The sequence below is a fragment of the Miscanthus floridulus genome, chromosome 4 (assembly GCF_019320115.1).
Source record: "Miscanthus floridulus cultivar M001 chromosome 4, ASM1932011v1, whole genome shotgun sequence".
NCBI classification, from domain to species: Eukaryota; Viridiplantae; Streptophyta; class Magnoliopsida; order Poales; family Poaceae; genus Miscanthus; species Miscanthus floridulus.
Window position 1 is genome coordinate 45,185,972 of NC_089583.1, and position 12,861 is coordinate 45,198,832.

The window sequence follows — 12,861 nt, forward strand, 5'->3', positions numbered from 1 at the left end:
TTGAGTACATTGTGTTGGCTTGGGTCATATAAGCGTGACTAACTCTTTTGTTCTCATTGATAAAAGCTTATATGAACCAAGCCCATCAAAAAAAACCTCACTCCATAACATACTCGAGGTGGTATTGTCATCAATCACCAAAAAGGGGGAGATTGAAAGCATCTAGGCCCCTAATTGGATTTTGGTGATTAATGTCAATACAAGATTACTATGACTAACGTGTGTTTTGCAGAAACAATTAAGTTAGGTCATGGTAATGGAGATTGATTGGGCAATCGAGGTTGTCATGCCCCTACGATGGAAATCATTTCGGTTTTCAAAGGTTGGACGACAAGGTTAAGGATAACTAGTTCTAAGTGTCGATTGGAGTTGGAGAGACACTTAGAGTAGTTTAGGACTTTGTTTTTTCCTTTGGCCGTACTATGAAGGGGGGTATAAACGGGTAGCTTGACCTAGTTGAGTCTAGTGAGTTAGGTGTGGTGCACACTTGTTAAAACTAGCTCTAGGTAGCTCCTATGAATGCCTAAGATCTTTTGGAGCAAACTTCATTCACATATGTTCGGAAGTTGGAAGTGAATGGAGGGTCAAACACTGACCGGACGCTGGCTCCGGTGCGACCGGACGCTGGCCGCAGGGTCCGGTCAGTTCATTTGACCAAGGGGATCAAGTCTGGTGTGACCGGACGCTGGGAGGTCATGTGACCGGACGCTGAGGGCCAGCGTCCGGTCGACTCCAGTAAGGGTCCAGACTTGGGAAAGAGTGACCGGACGCGTCCGGTCAGTGTGACCGGACCCTGTGTATCCAACGTCCGGTCGTTTACAGTAAGCATCCAAGAGCGACCGGACGCGTCCGGTCGGTATTGACCAGACCCTGACAGCGTCCGGTCATCACTTGAAAACTGGTTCACGGGTTGAACTGACCGGAGCGTCCGGTCATCACGACCGGAGCATCCGGTCATCCCGCAGAGGCTCATAACGGTTCGTTTTTCAGGCTGGCTTATAAATAGAAGCTCCACTCGTGAGTGGAGTATCTTTTGCTCATTCCAACAGCTGAGAAACACGTTTGTGAGTGCCAAGAAGAGCAAGGTCCTAGTGAGGTGTTTGTGATTTGAGAATCCAAGAGAGTAGCCTCACTAGCAAATCAAGAGTAGCAAAGTGTGCATCCATCTTCTCATTAGGCTTCGCGTGGTCAAGTGAGAGTTCGTGCTTGTTACTCTTGGTGATCGCCATCACCTAGACGGCTTGGTGGTGATTGGGAGTTTGGTGTTCACCCGGCGGAGCTTGTGGGTGACCCAACTCAAGTTGTGAGCGGTTTTGGGTGATTCGCCGCGACGGAGTGTCGAAGAATCAACCCGTAGAGAGCACTTGATCCTTGCGCGGATCAAGGGGGAGCTACACCCTTGCGTGGGTGCTCCAACGAGGACTAGTGGGGAGTGGCGACTCTCCGATACCTCGGCAAAACATCGCCGCGTTCCTTTCTCTCTCTATTTACTTTGAGCACTTACTTTGAGCATTTACTTTGAGCAATTCAATACTTGTTTTTACATCCATAGAATTGCTTGCTAGAGTAAGTTTGGAACTTAGGTTGCGAGGTTGTTGTGCATTAGTTTGATATAAACACTTTTCTAGGCACAAGGGGTTAATTGGGCTATCCGTAGGATTTGATTATTGCAAGAGAATTTAGAATTAGCCCAATTCAACCCCCCCCCCCTCTTGGGCATCTTGATCCTTTCAGAGATAACACTGGAGCTCCCACGACGCACAGGATCGGATGTGACCGACGCGTCGCCCCAGTACTTCAAGGACGAGACCACTCCGTCGCCCACGCCGCCACAGTAACAGGCTATAGGGCTCGGACATACCGCCTCCGTCCGCACGACGCCGTGTAGCGAGCGCACGTATCACCCTTGTCTCCCCTTCAACTGTAAAAGGGAGGGACCAGGGCCGTTTCTAGGATCGGACACTTACGATTAGGCCTACGCCCACGCGACGAACTCACGCATAAACACACGGACGAACACACGAGCTTCCCCGCTGCTTGAGATCAACATCTCAAGCAATCCACGCCGCTCCACACGGAGACCTGGGACAAGCTCCCTCTCTCGCCCTGCTTGTAACCCCCTACTACGAGCATTTCGGTGCAAGGAATACAAGATCGACCTCTCAGACTGGACGTAGGGCACCCATTGCCCAAACCAGTATAAACCTTGTGTCTCTTTGCATCACCATCTGGGATTAGGAACACGCAGTACAAATTTACTAGTTAGTTGAGGGCCCGCCGGTCCGAAACACCAACACGTTGGCAGCCGAAATTAAAGGTATGATATTATGCACTGTCTTATCTATCAAATGATATGCACGTCCTGCACATGCTGCAAGACTATTCTGGATGCGTAACTGTTGCATGAGAATGAGTTTTTTTAATAATAAGGTCGCATGAGAATGAGTTGGCATGACATTTGTTTGTCTGAATAGGCATGGCGTTTCAGGTACAGTTGTCATAGAAGGACGTGGTTTGCTCAAACTGTGGAAGCATTACGACTTCATGATCATGTGCAACCAGACCTAAAGATTTTTTAAAGAAAACAGGAGGAACACCGATACCATTACCATGCATGACTCCATGGCATACAAGATATGTTATATTGGGTCTAATCTTCTTTCACATCTAGGATTCTATTTCTATCTTTATTTCTAATAAAGCTTGTATTCGATTCAGTTATCCCTAACCATACATATCTTTACTTGTAACGCCATCTATTGGCCTATTTGCTCCAAGAGGGAAATGCACCTTTTTACATAGTCTCCCCTAAATCATGCTTTGACCCACCCCCGTTGAGCGAAGGCTTTTTTACTTGTAACCATACAATATATGCTTTTTACATATCTTTGATGACAACGCGAAGGCTTCCCGGATGCTTGCTGATGGCCTCCTTGAGCGCAGCCTTCAGGCTTGTCTCGTCCCACCTCCGTTGCTCCTCCACTCGTGGTCTCCTACGGTCGGCGCATTGCAACATCATGGAAATGTAGCCCTCGCACTCGTAAACATGTACCTTAAACTCCACGAGGCTACCAAGATGCTGGATGCCGTCAAGCACACCATCGGCTTGCCGCGCCCCTTTCGCGTAGCAATCTATAACCAGGCTCCGAAGCCTCGGCATGGTTCCCGCCTCGAACACAAGGCAAGGCGCCTCCCATCGGAACCACAACTCCCGGAGATTTGGGAACGCCACTTGGTGGAAAACCACGAAGCCTTCTCGGGGGACATGCTCCTTGATGTGAAGCTTGAGGTGCACCAGCAAGGTGAGCCTGGCGAGAACGACAATGCCATCGCTTGGCAGCGACCGGACCTCGATCTCCAAGCTGCCGAGGTTATGAAGGTGGGTGATCCAATCAGCTGGGATGGTAGAGAAGATGCATTCCAGCACATGTAGACGGCGGAGATGGCGGCGGCGACCAACGAGCCAAGACATCTTCTTTGAGGCGTCCTCTGCGAGTCTGCGGACGACTATGGACCGAAGGTTGACGAGTTTGCAGAGGGAAGAGTAGAACTTCACTAGTGTCTCCCACAACATATGAAAACTGAAACAGCTTCAGCTCCCTGAGATTGGTCAGCTCGCCGAGCTCCTTCATTCTCCCCACATCTCCGAGTTCTATTTCGAACTCACTTAATGTACGGAGGTTTGTCAAATGGCCGATCCCACCTGCCAGCTTCACAACAGCCGGAAGATTCAGATGCCACAACGTCGAGGGTAACATCTGAGCATCCAGAACGAAATAACCATCTTCTCTGGCCACCTCCAGTGTCTTCAGTTGTTCTAGCTTGCGCAGTTGTGTTAGCAGTTTCTTATTACTGCCAATTCCGTTGGTTCTCAGATATCTCAGTTGGAACAAACTGTGTATACAAGACATGTCGTACCGCCTATCCATGGAACCATTTATATCAAGATTTAAAACTCGCAGAAGTCGAAATTTTGTGAGAGAAGGCAGCCATTGGGCAGGCCCGCAGAAGTTAAATGACCTAGCCTGGGTCAGAGCCATGTTCTCCAGAACGCCATTTCTTTCTGATGAGTGCTTGACATGAAGGGATAGCCGACGAACATCCAAAGGGCCTTTTGTGCTTTGTTGGTCATTAACTATAGTGACGAAGTTTTGGTCTGTGCACTTGATTATGATATGGTCAAGCAATAGATCATGCACTCGACAAGAAAATACTTCCCCGCAGTCATCGAACTCAGCTATTTGAATCATATTTCTGTTAATTAGTTCATTGAAGTAACTCTCTGCAATCTCCTCTTGGATGTCACCATGCTTTTCAGTAACAAAACCCTCAGCTATCCATCGCCTCAACAAATCATCCTTAACTATTTTGCAATCTTCTGGGAAAATTCCAAGATATAGCATGCATGTCTCACTACCGGACTCGCGGCCTTTGCCGAGAGCCCGAAGCTCTCGGCAAAGACGAGTTGACGCTCGGCAAACTATTTGCCGAGAGCAGCTCTCGGCAAAGAGCCGTCGGCAAAATATCTACCGGCAAAGGATTCTTTACCGAGAGCCCCTCTCGGCAAAATATTTACCGAGAGTAATGGCAAGGCTCTCGGCAAACTCTAGCTCTCGGCAAACTGGCGCGCCCTAGTAACGGCCAAACAACCGCTAACGGTGTGATAGCTTCTTTGCCGAGAGCGACCGTCGGCAAAGAACTTCTTTGCCGAGAGCGACCGTCGACAAAGAATTATTAAAAAAAAAGATTTGCGGCCGGGGTGGTTTTCAAAAAAAAATAGGTTTGCCGAGAGCCGACCACCAAGCTCTCGGCAAAGAGGCAGATTTGCCGAGAGCCCTACTCTCGGCAAAGAGTCCAGAGAGCATTTTTTATTTTTGTTTATATTTCCAGCTTCAACAACACATATTTCACAAATATAACACATCATCCACATCACATATATCACAAATATGTCATCCACATCACATGTCTCACATTATAATCCATCTAAACATCTCAAATCCAACAACACATGTCCATCTCAAAGTGCTAAGTTCATCTCACACAAGTTATTGATATGCAAAGATCTGCATATTTCTAACCGTATCTCTTTCGAACGGGAGACACCTAACTGGGTTACGTGGAGATACATGACCAGGACAAAGAAAGAGTGGTTATACCTTAGGTGGCGGTGAAGTCAGGCTAGCGGGGCTGTGGCGGGTCGGTGCAGTGGTGAGGCAACGCGGTGCGGGCAGACCTGGGGACACCGGGGTACTCCGACTCGGCTCCTGCAGAAAGAAAGAAGCAAAATAACGTCAACTCAAAAATTCGGCAGCATCTCCCCTGAACGGTGAGGTTTCCAAACCTGAAAGAAAACCACGGCACGATGACCGACAACCACATATATATCAAGGAACCACATGCTGCTTAATTATCAACTACTACTACTCTAACTACTACAACTACTACTACACTAACTACTACTACACTACTAATACCACTACTACAACTACTAACTACTAACTACTACTAATACCACTACTAATACCACTACTACAACTACTAACTACTACTAACACTACTACAACTACTACTCTAACTAATGCAACTACTACTACACTAACTACTACTACCACTACTACAACTACTAACTACTACTACCACTACTACTACCACTACTACAACTACTAACTACTACTACAACTACTAACTACTGACTACTACTACTACCACTAGTACTACTTAGACTACTACTACAACTACTAACTACTACTACCACTAATACTACTTAGTATACCTTGTTCCTCTCCGCGGTGAGGGCGAGGGCGAGGCTGACGGCGAGGACGAGGCCGAGGGTGAGGCCGACGGTGAGGACGAGGCCGAGGGCGAGGACGAGGGCGAGTCGAGGCGTGCGCGAGGGCGAGTCAGGGCACGCGCGAGGATGAGCCCGAGGGCGAGGACGAGGAGGGGCGCGGGCGAGGACGAGGGCGAGTCGGGGCGCGCGCGAGGGAGTCAGGGCGCGGGCGAGGACGAGCCCGAGGGCGAGGACGAGGAGGGGCGCGCGCGGCGGGGCGGGCGAGGAGGGGCATGTGTGGCGCCGGGGCGTGGCGTGGCTGGGGCTGGGCGGGCTTGGACGGGCTGGCCGGCCGTGGAGGGCACGACCAGCGAGCGCGGCCACCGCGGCGCGCGCAGCCGTGCGTGGCGGGGCTGGGGCGGGCCGGCGGCCGCAGCCGGCGCGTGCGGGCGGATGTGGCGGGATGGGGCGGGCTGGCCGGGCTGCGGCGGCGGCGAGGCTCGGGCGGAGCGGCGGCGGCAGCGCGCGCGGCCGGGTGTGGCGGGCTGGGGCGAGCCGGAGCGGGCTTGCGGGGCTGCGGCGGCGAGGGGGCTCGAGCGACGGCGAGGCTCGTGGCGGCGGCACACCGAGCTGGGCGGCGCTCCTCGCAACGACGGCGGCGCTCCTCGCGGCGGCGGCTGTGTGAGTGTGTGCGTGAAGAGTGAGAGAGATAAGGCGCCGAAACAGTTAAGTGTCTGAAGCCACTTTGCCGAGAGCCAGATCTGGGAGGCTCTCGGCAAACCTTCCCCCTTTGCCGAGAGCCCCCAGAACCGGCTCTCGGTAAAGTTTTTTTTTTCAAATTTCGTTCGAATTTTTTAACTAGCTATCTGCACAAAAAGATATTAAAAAAGAAATAAAAATTATTATTTGCCGAGAGTAGCTCTCGGCAAACTGAACAAAAAATGATATTTCTAAAAAAAATTAAATCTTTCCCGAGAGCAGCTCTCGGCAAACCTCTTCGCCGAGAGCCAGCTCTCGGCAAACCATTGATCCAGGCCAGGTAAAAAAAAGAAATCTGCGCCGAGAGCGGGCCCAGTTGCTCTCGGCAAAGAGCCTTTGCTGAGAGCAATCCCCTGAAGCTCTCGGCAAATAATATCCAAAAAAAAATTAATAAACAGCAAACGGCTCCGGAAAAATAAGAAATTTTGCCGTCTTACAACTTATGCTCTCTAATGGCTATACAAAAAGTTTGGAACTCCAAAACTAATTCGACCTTGACATTGTTTGAAAATCCTAATGGATCCTTCTCAACTTTATGAAACTTATTCGGAGATGTCTCAGATTGTAAGAATCATACGCAACCACTTGTGCGAAACATTTTCAATTTTTTACCACAGCCTCCAAGTGTGATACCATGACTTCATTGCAAATATCACAATTTTCCGACTTTGTTTCCTTTTTTAAGAATTTTTAAATCGTTGGGCGACATATGTTCGTGGTCTTCGATTCGTAAAATAAAAGGTGAAAAAAACGTCAACAAGATGTTATTTGCCCTCAATAATGCATAAATAGCATGAATATCATTTTCTACTTAATTTTTTCCCGTGTTTAAATCAATCGCTGTTCAAATTTTAATCGATTAAAAAAACTCCTTGAAATGCAATTAATTAATTATATATAGCAAATAATTACAAAAATACACAAAATTTTAATATTGAGTACAACATGTAGTATGTCTAAAGAAAAAAGTTTGGGGCATATGAAAGAAAAAATAATTTAATTGGAGAGAGTTAGGAGAAGAGAAACACATGTACATGAAATATAGAAACCACATTTGCCGAGAGCCTGAGAGGGGCTCTCGGCAAATATTTGCCGAGAGCGGCGCTCGGTAAAGAGTTTTGCCAAGAGCAGTAACGGAGGGGCTCTCGGCAAAGCGGTGACGCCGTCAGGGCAGGTCACGGCTATGGGCCCGCGGCAATGTTTTGCCGAGAGCCTGATTTTGCCGAGAGCGCGGCCTACGGCAAAGGACCGTTTTGCCGACGGGCATTTTTTGCCGAGCGCGGCTCTCGGCAAAACGGCCCACTTCGCCGAGAGTTGTTACTTGCCGAGATGTAGGCCCACGGCAATCCTGTCACTTGCCGACGGCCGGTGTTTGCCGAGAGCCGCGCTCGGCAAACGTTTTCTTTGCCGAGAGCCCGCGTTTTTGCTCTCGGCAAAAATCTCGGATCTCGGCAAAGGACGTTTTTCCGGTAGTGTCTTGAGTTCTAGAGATAAATCATTGTAGCCAAGATTAAACACATGTCTCAGCCATTCAAAAGCCGGGCTTCTTTCCATCTGGAAACGAAAGGAATGCACTATCTTCTCCCAGATTTCCGTCGAACCAACATCCTGATGATTCGCCAAAATGCTGCCTATGGTAAGTATTGCTAGTGGCAACCCTCCACATTTCTTTAAAATTTCATTGGAAACACATTTTAGATGCTGCGGACAACCATCTTCTGAATGAAAAATCCTTTTGTGAAATAATATCCTTGAGTCAACATCATTAATAGGTTCCATCCTGTAGACATAGCCATATAGAAGCTAGAACTGCATGACTTAGCTGTATCTTCAATACGTGTAGTTGTTATAACCCTACTACCACAATTATTCTCCACAAAAACAGCACTTGATAGTGTTCCATGCTTCTATTGTCCACATATCATCAATATCAATAAGGTACCTGCCAGGGAAAAAAATGAAATTCATCACACATATATTGCATAAAAATACAGCTCACAATTATCTAACAGTAAATGTTAATAAGAGCTTGATTAAGCATTTGAAAGCAGCTAAAATCCCCAAATCAACAAATTTAGACTACATTTAATTGGCTCGATTAGACAAAAGGGAAAAGTTTAAGTGCAATTTTGCCAACACATTGTGGTTTAGAGAGAAATAAATACTGAATGCATAAATCTTCCCACAAGCAGAAATGTACAAAATCAAATGTATAATCTGTATCAAGACAGCATATTGTGCTAGTTCAATATGAAGACTGTGTACAGGTAAGTCCAAGAAATTTGAAAATTGTGCAAGCAGGTAACCAAACTTGGCTATTTCGGTCCATTTCTAGTCGATCCATCGCCATAATTTTTATTTTGAGCAACATTAACGCACCATGGGGCTGGGGGCGCACATCAGGTATCAGGTATTAACGGTACAAATATGATTTTGCCATTTTAGTAGTAAAAAGAAATACAATGTGGTCATATAAATTACCATACTTTTTATTGCATTGGTTGTCTATTTTTAATATAATCCAAAGGCTCACAAACATGCACACAAAGTCTACACTTATGACTATGATCATCTCTGAAAGACTAAGCCAATAAATTAAGTGCCTCTATGTCGATGGGCACGCCTAATACTACTCAAAGAATGGTGCTGCTAAATCCTAGATTTTAATTAAAAATACAAGCACACGTGTCAAATGGAGAATTTAAGCACAAGTGGTCAATTTATATTACAAGTAACCTAACCGACTGAGCTTAGTGAAGGCCAAAAGAAAAATGCTGCTCTTAGTTCATACTGTTTAGTGCATGTCAGTCAACTCTTCCTATCACAGATGTAAAAGTTTTGGTCATCTACATGGTCCATAAGTTGAGACTTTGACTCAACAACTATTTTGACAAGAAAATTTACATATTGACAGAACTAAACTTCATCAGTGGTCCTTGACCTGTCCCGCATTCTTATTTAGGTCATGGTCTCTCAAAATGCATTTTCGCACCCTAAGATCGCTAACAATACCACATGAAGTCCAATTTTTTAAAAATTTTGATAAATTGCTCACGTGACATTCTGAATTATGAGATGGCGTGGCCCTAACATTTGAGGGGCCAACGTGCTAGTCTAATATCTTCACCTAGGCTCTCTCTAACGTGAGACCCATCAGGAACCTAAATCTAAAATAGATTTTCAACAGAATATCTATAGCCTCCAACAGAGTACCTATATGGAAGACCTATTTTTGGGTATCAGAAGATATATAAGCCAAATCTGAGTATCCTCTCTCCTGGAGACCCATTCGTAAAAAGGGTTCTCTTTTAGATCTTGTTGTTGGAGAAGACAAAAATAAGTATTAAACTATTTACCTGTAGCGCTATACAAACGTAGAATAGATCTTGTATTTTAGGTAACGGTTGTTGGAGACAGTCTTGTCCGTATCTATCACCCCTTTCCCCACTAACAACGGCCCCGGCCGGCCGGTGCATGCAGATAGCCTACCGCGGCGCGGTATCAATACTGCCAAAATCCGGCCGGTAAGATCTATCCTCGGCCACGTTTTACTGCTGCCACTGCCACTGCCACTGCATGCCCACTGCCACGCACCTGATCAGCAGTCACCCACTACGAATACGCAGCCTGTTCGGTTGGCTGGTTCGTATCGTTGCTGGTTCGTGAAGAAGTACTGCTGGCTGGTTTGTGTGAGAGAAAAATACTGTTCCGGCTGAAAATTTACGATCGTTTACAATAAGCCACAGCCAAACGAACAGACCGACGATCCGATCGTCCAGCTGCGTTGCGTGCGTGGGCCTGCCTGCCCGCCTGCCACGTTTTTTTCCTGCAACGAATGATGATACAGTCAAGATTCAACATCTTCACTGTCAGAGATCACCAAGACGCTAGGGGGCTACTGTCGGGGTTACGATATGTTAGCCGCTCGGCGGCTTGCACCGGCCCAACTAGCAGAGGCCTAGCAATCACAATTCACCTAAACCACAAAGACCCCGGGCCAAGCGCCGAGCCACATGGTCCAAGAGGGGCCTGAGACGGGGAAGGCACTGGAAGTGGGTACCATTGCATTGCCATTGTGAGGGCGACATCATCATATGGTCAGCATGCCTCACAGGGGGTTTATCGCAAAATCTGAAGACTTGTGTGCTACAATTAGCGAGTTTAGCATGGCAAAATTGTATTTTGAGAGCATATCAAGACCAAAATGAGAATGCTAGATCGAGCTTCATACTCCACTTCTCCGCACTATACTTGCCTCGCATGAGACTGTAAGATCTTTCTTTTTTCTTGATTATTAAGTGTGATTTTTCTAAAATACCGTGATCAGTATAGGTACAAAAACACTGTTGGGGGAGGCCTCCCCGGCACCGCTCCTCCCCCGGCGCTCCGCCCTTCTTTTAGTCAGACTAAACCACCTCGCAGCGGGTGCTAACCCTCGCGGCGAGGATTTCCGGTGTACCATGTTTCATCCGTGTGTCCGAGTACCGTGCGCGAAGGCCCGCATCGCGGGAGGAGTACGGCGAAAGGAGAGCAAGCTGGCGAGGCCGAGTCGACCCTCGGCCGGAATGCGCGAAGGTCTAGTGCCCACCGTAGGAAGAAACCGACTTGGCGGCGGCAGCGGTTCCATCAAGGTGGTTAGGGTATAGAGTAGTTGGCCAAGGGAGGGAGATTACTGCCGTACCCTTGGCCGTTATGTAGTAGTCGCTCCGTCGGGCTTGGCCCTAATGTAAATTTATTGCGCCTCTGGGTATTACCTATAAATACCTGGGGCGCTCGTGTAAGAGCAGAGGCCGGTGATCCCGAGCAAATTAATGAGTATTTAATCCGCATTTTTCCATCGCCCTACGGACCATTACCTTCGCTCACTCTCACACGTTTGCTTGAGCACACTCCTGGGAAACCCTCGGCCTCTCCCCGCATGTTCAATTACGAGGGCGAGAGGCCCGGAGTGACCCCACAAACACACAAGGCAGAGGCAGATCTTTTGCTTTGTTGTTAAAAGAATAGCATAACCGTATGAGCAACAGAGCGCAGTAGTACCTTACGTTTTGAAGACGTACACGGAGCCGACTAATGAGTTCGTTCTCATCATCTTGGCTTATAGAATACCACCCAGACTGTTGGATTATATCTGACAAGATTTTGGCGAAATCTGGGATTCGGGACACCGATACAAAAGCGGTGCAGTCAAACTTGCCTTGGATGGCAGTGTAAACCTGGTTGGCGAGAGTTGTCTTGCCAATCCCTCCGGTCCCCAGGATGGACACCACCTTCAGCTGGGGTGCACCATCCTGGAGCTCCTCCACGACCTTCTCCCTGTGGCCGCCGATGCCTTGAAGGCTGGCAGGGTCTTGGTACAGCGCCTGTATCCGAGGGTCGACGCACACAGCGCGAGGACGCTCGGGCAGCTGGAGGATCAGCTTGTGTCGATTGCCTAGTTGCGCCACTCGAGCCTTGAGCGCACTGATCAGCTTGGCGATCTCACAGCGCGCTCTGAGCGACTTGAGCTCGCGCAGAAACCCGGCCTTACTAGGGTCGCCGAGGCGGTGCATGGAGATGTCCAGGCAGTCCTCCATGTCGTAGGCCAGCTCACGCAGCTCCCTATGCAGATCGTCGATTGGTTCCTCCATCTGAGACAGCTCCATGAGGGAAGCGTTGATGGTTCTCATCTCGTCTCTCAGGGAGACGATGTCCTCCTTCACACCTCTAGCCAGCTTGAAGTCCTTCTCCAGCAAGCCGGCGAGCATGGAGAGGACCGATCCCATTGCCCCTGAGAAGGCGCTCACCATTGCCGCCTCCATTGTTGCCTTGCTGGTGTGGCTGTATCAAGAGTTTAGTTTTGAGCTAGTGTAGGCTCAAGTGATGCACACAGACGCAAGTGGGCTGTGGGCATTTGCACTTACCTGCTAATGACGTCCTTGTATAGGAGCATTCTGGAAAACGAGGTTGCCACGTACTACTGCACTACCCGTGTGATCCTTTGTTGGCCTGTGGCTTGTGGCAGACAATGACTTGACCTGTGCTTAGAACCAGTTTGGCACGACTCTGACTCTCCAGCTCTAGTTTCTGCGAAGAAGGCGGAGAATCTTATCAAACATCTTAGGAGGAGAGAGCCACGAAAGGTGGCTTCTCATAAAGTGTTCCGGCTCCTCCGGACTGAGCACTTAGGGCGTCCGCGGTGGGCGTTTTTTAGCCGGTTCGATCTAATAAATGCGACCATAGGACCGAGTCCTATACACTGCGTACTTGATTGTATGAAGAAGCCGCTCCTATCCAACGAACCCGCTCCTATTCTCTCCTCTCTCCCGCGCGTCGGAAGTCAGACTGAG

The 12,861-nt window shown here is 48.4% G+C and overlaps 1 pseudogene; it reads right to left on the reverse strand.

Annotated features, from left to right (window-relative positions):
- Nucleotides 1-2,878: 2,878 nt before the first annotated feature.
- LOC136551447 (disease resistance protein RGA5-like) lies at nt 2,879-12,368 on the reverse strand (annotated as a pseudogene).
- Between the last annotated feature and the right edge of the window lie 493 nt (nt 12,369-12,861).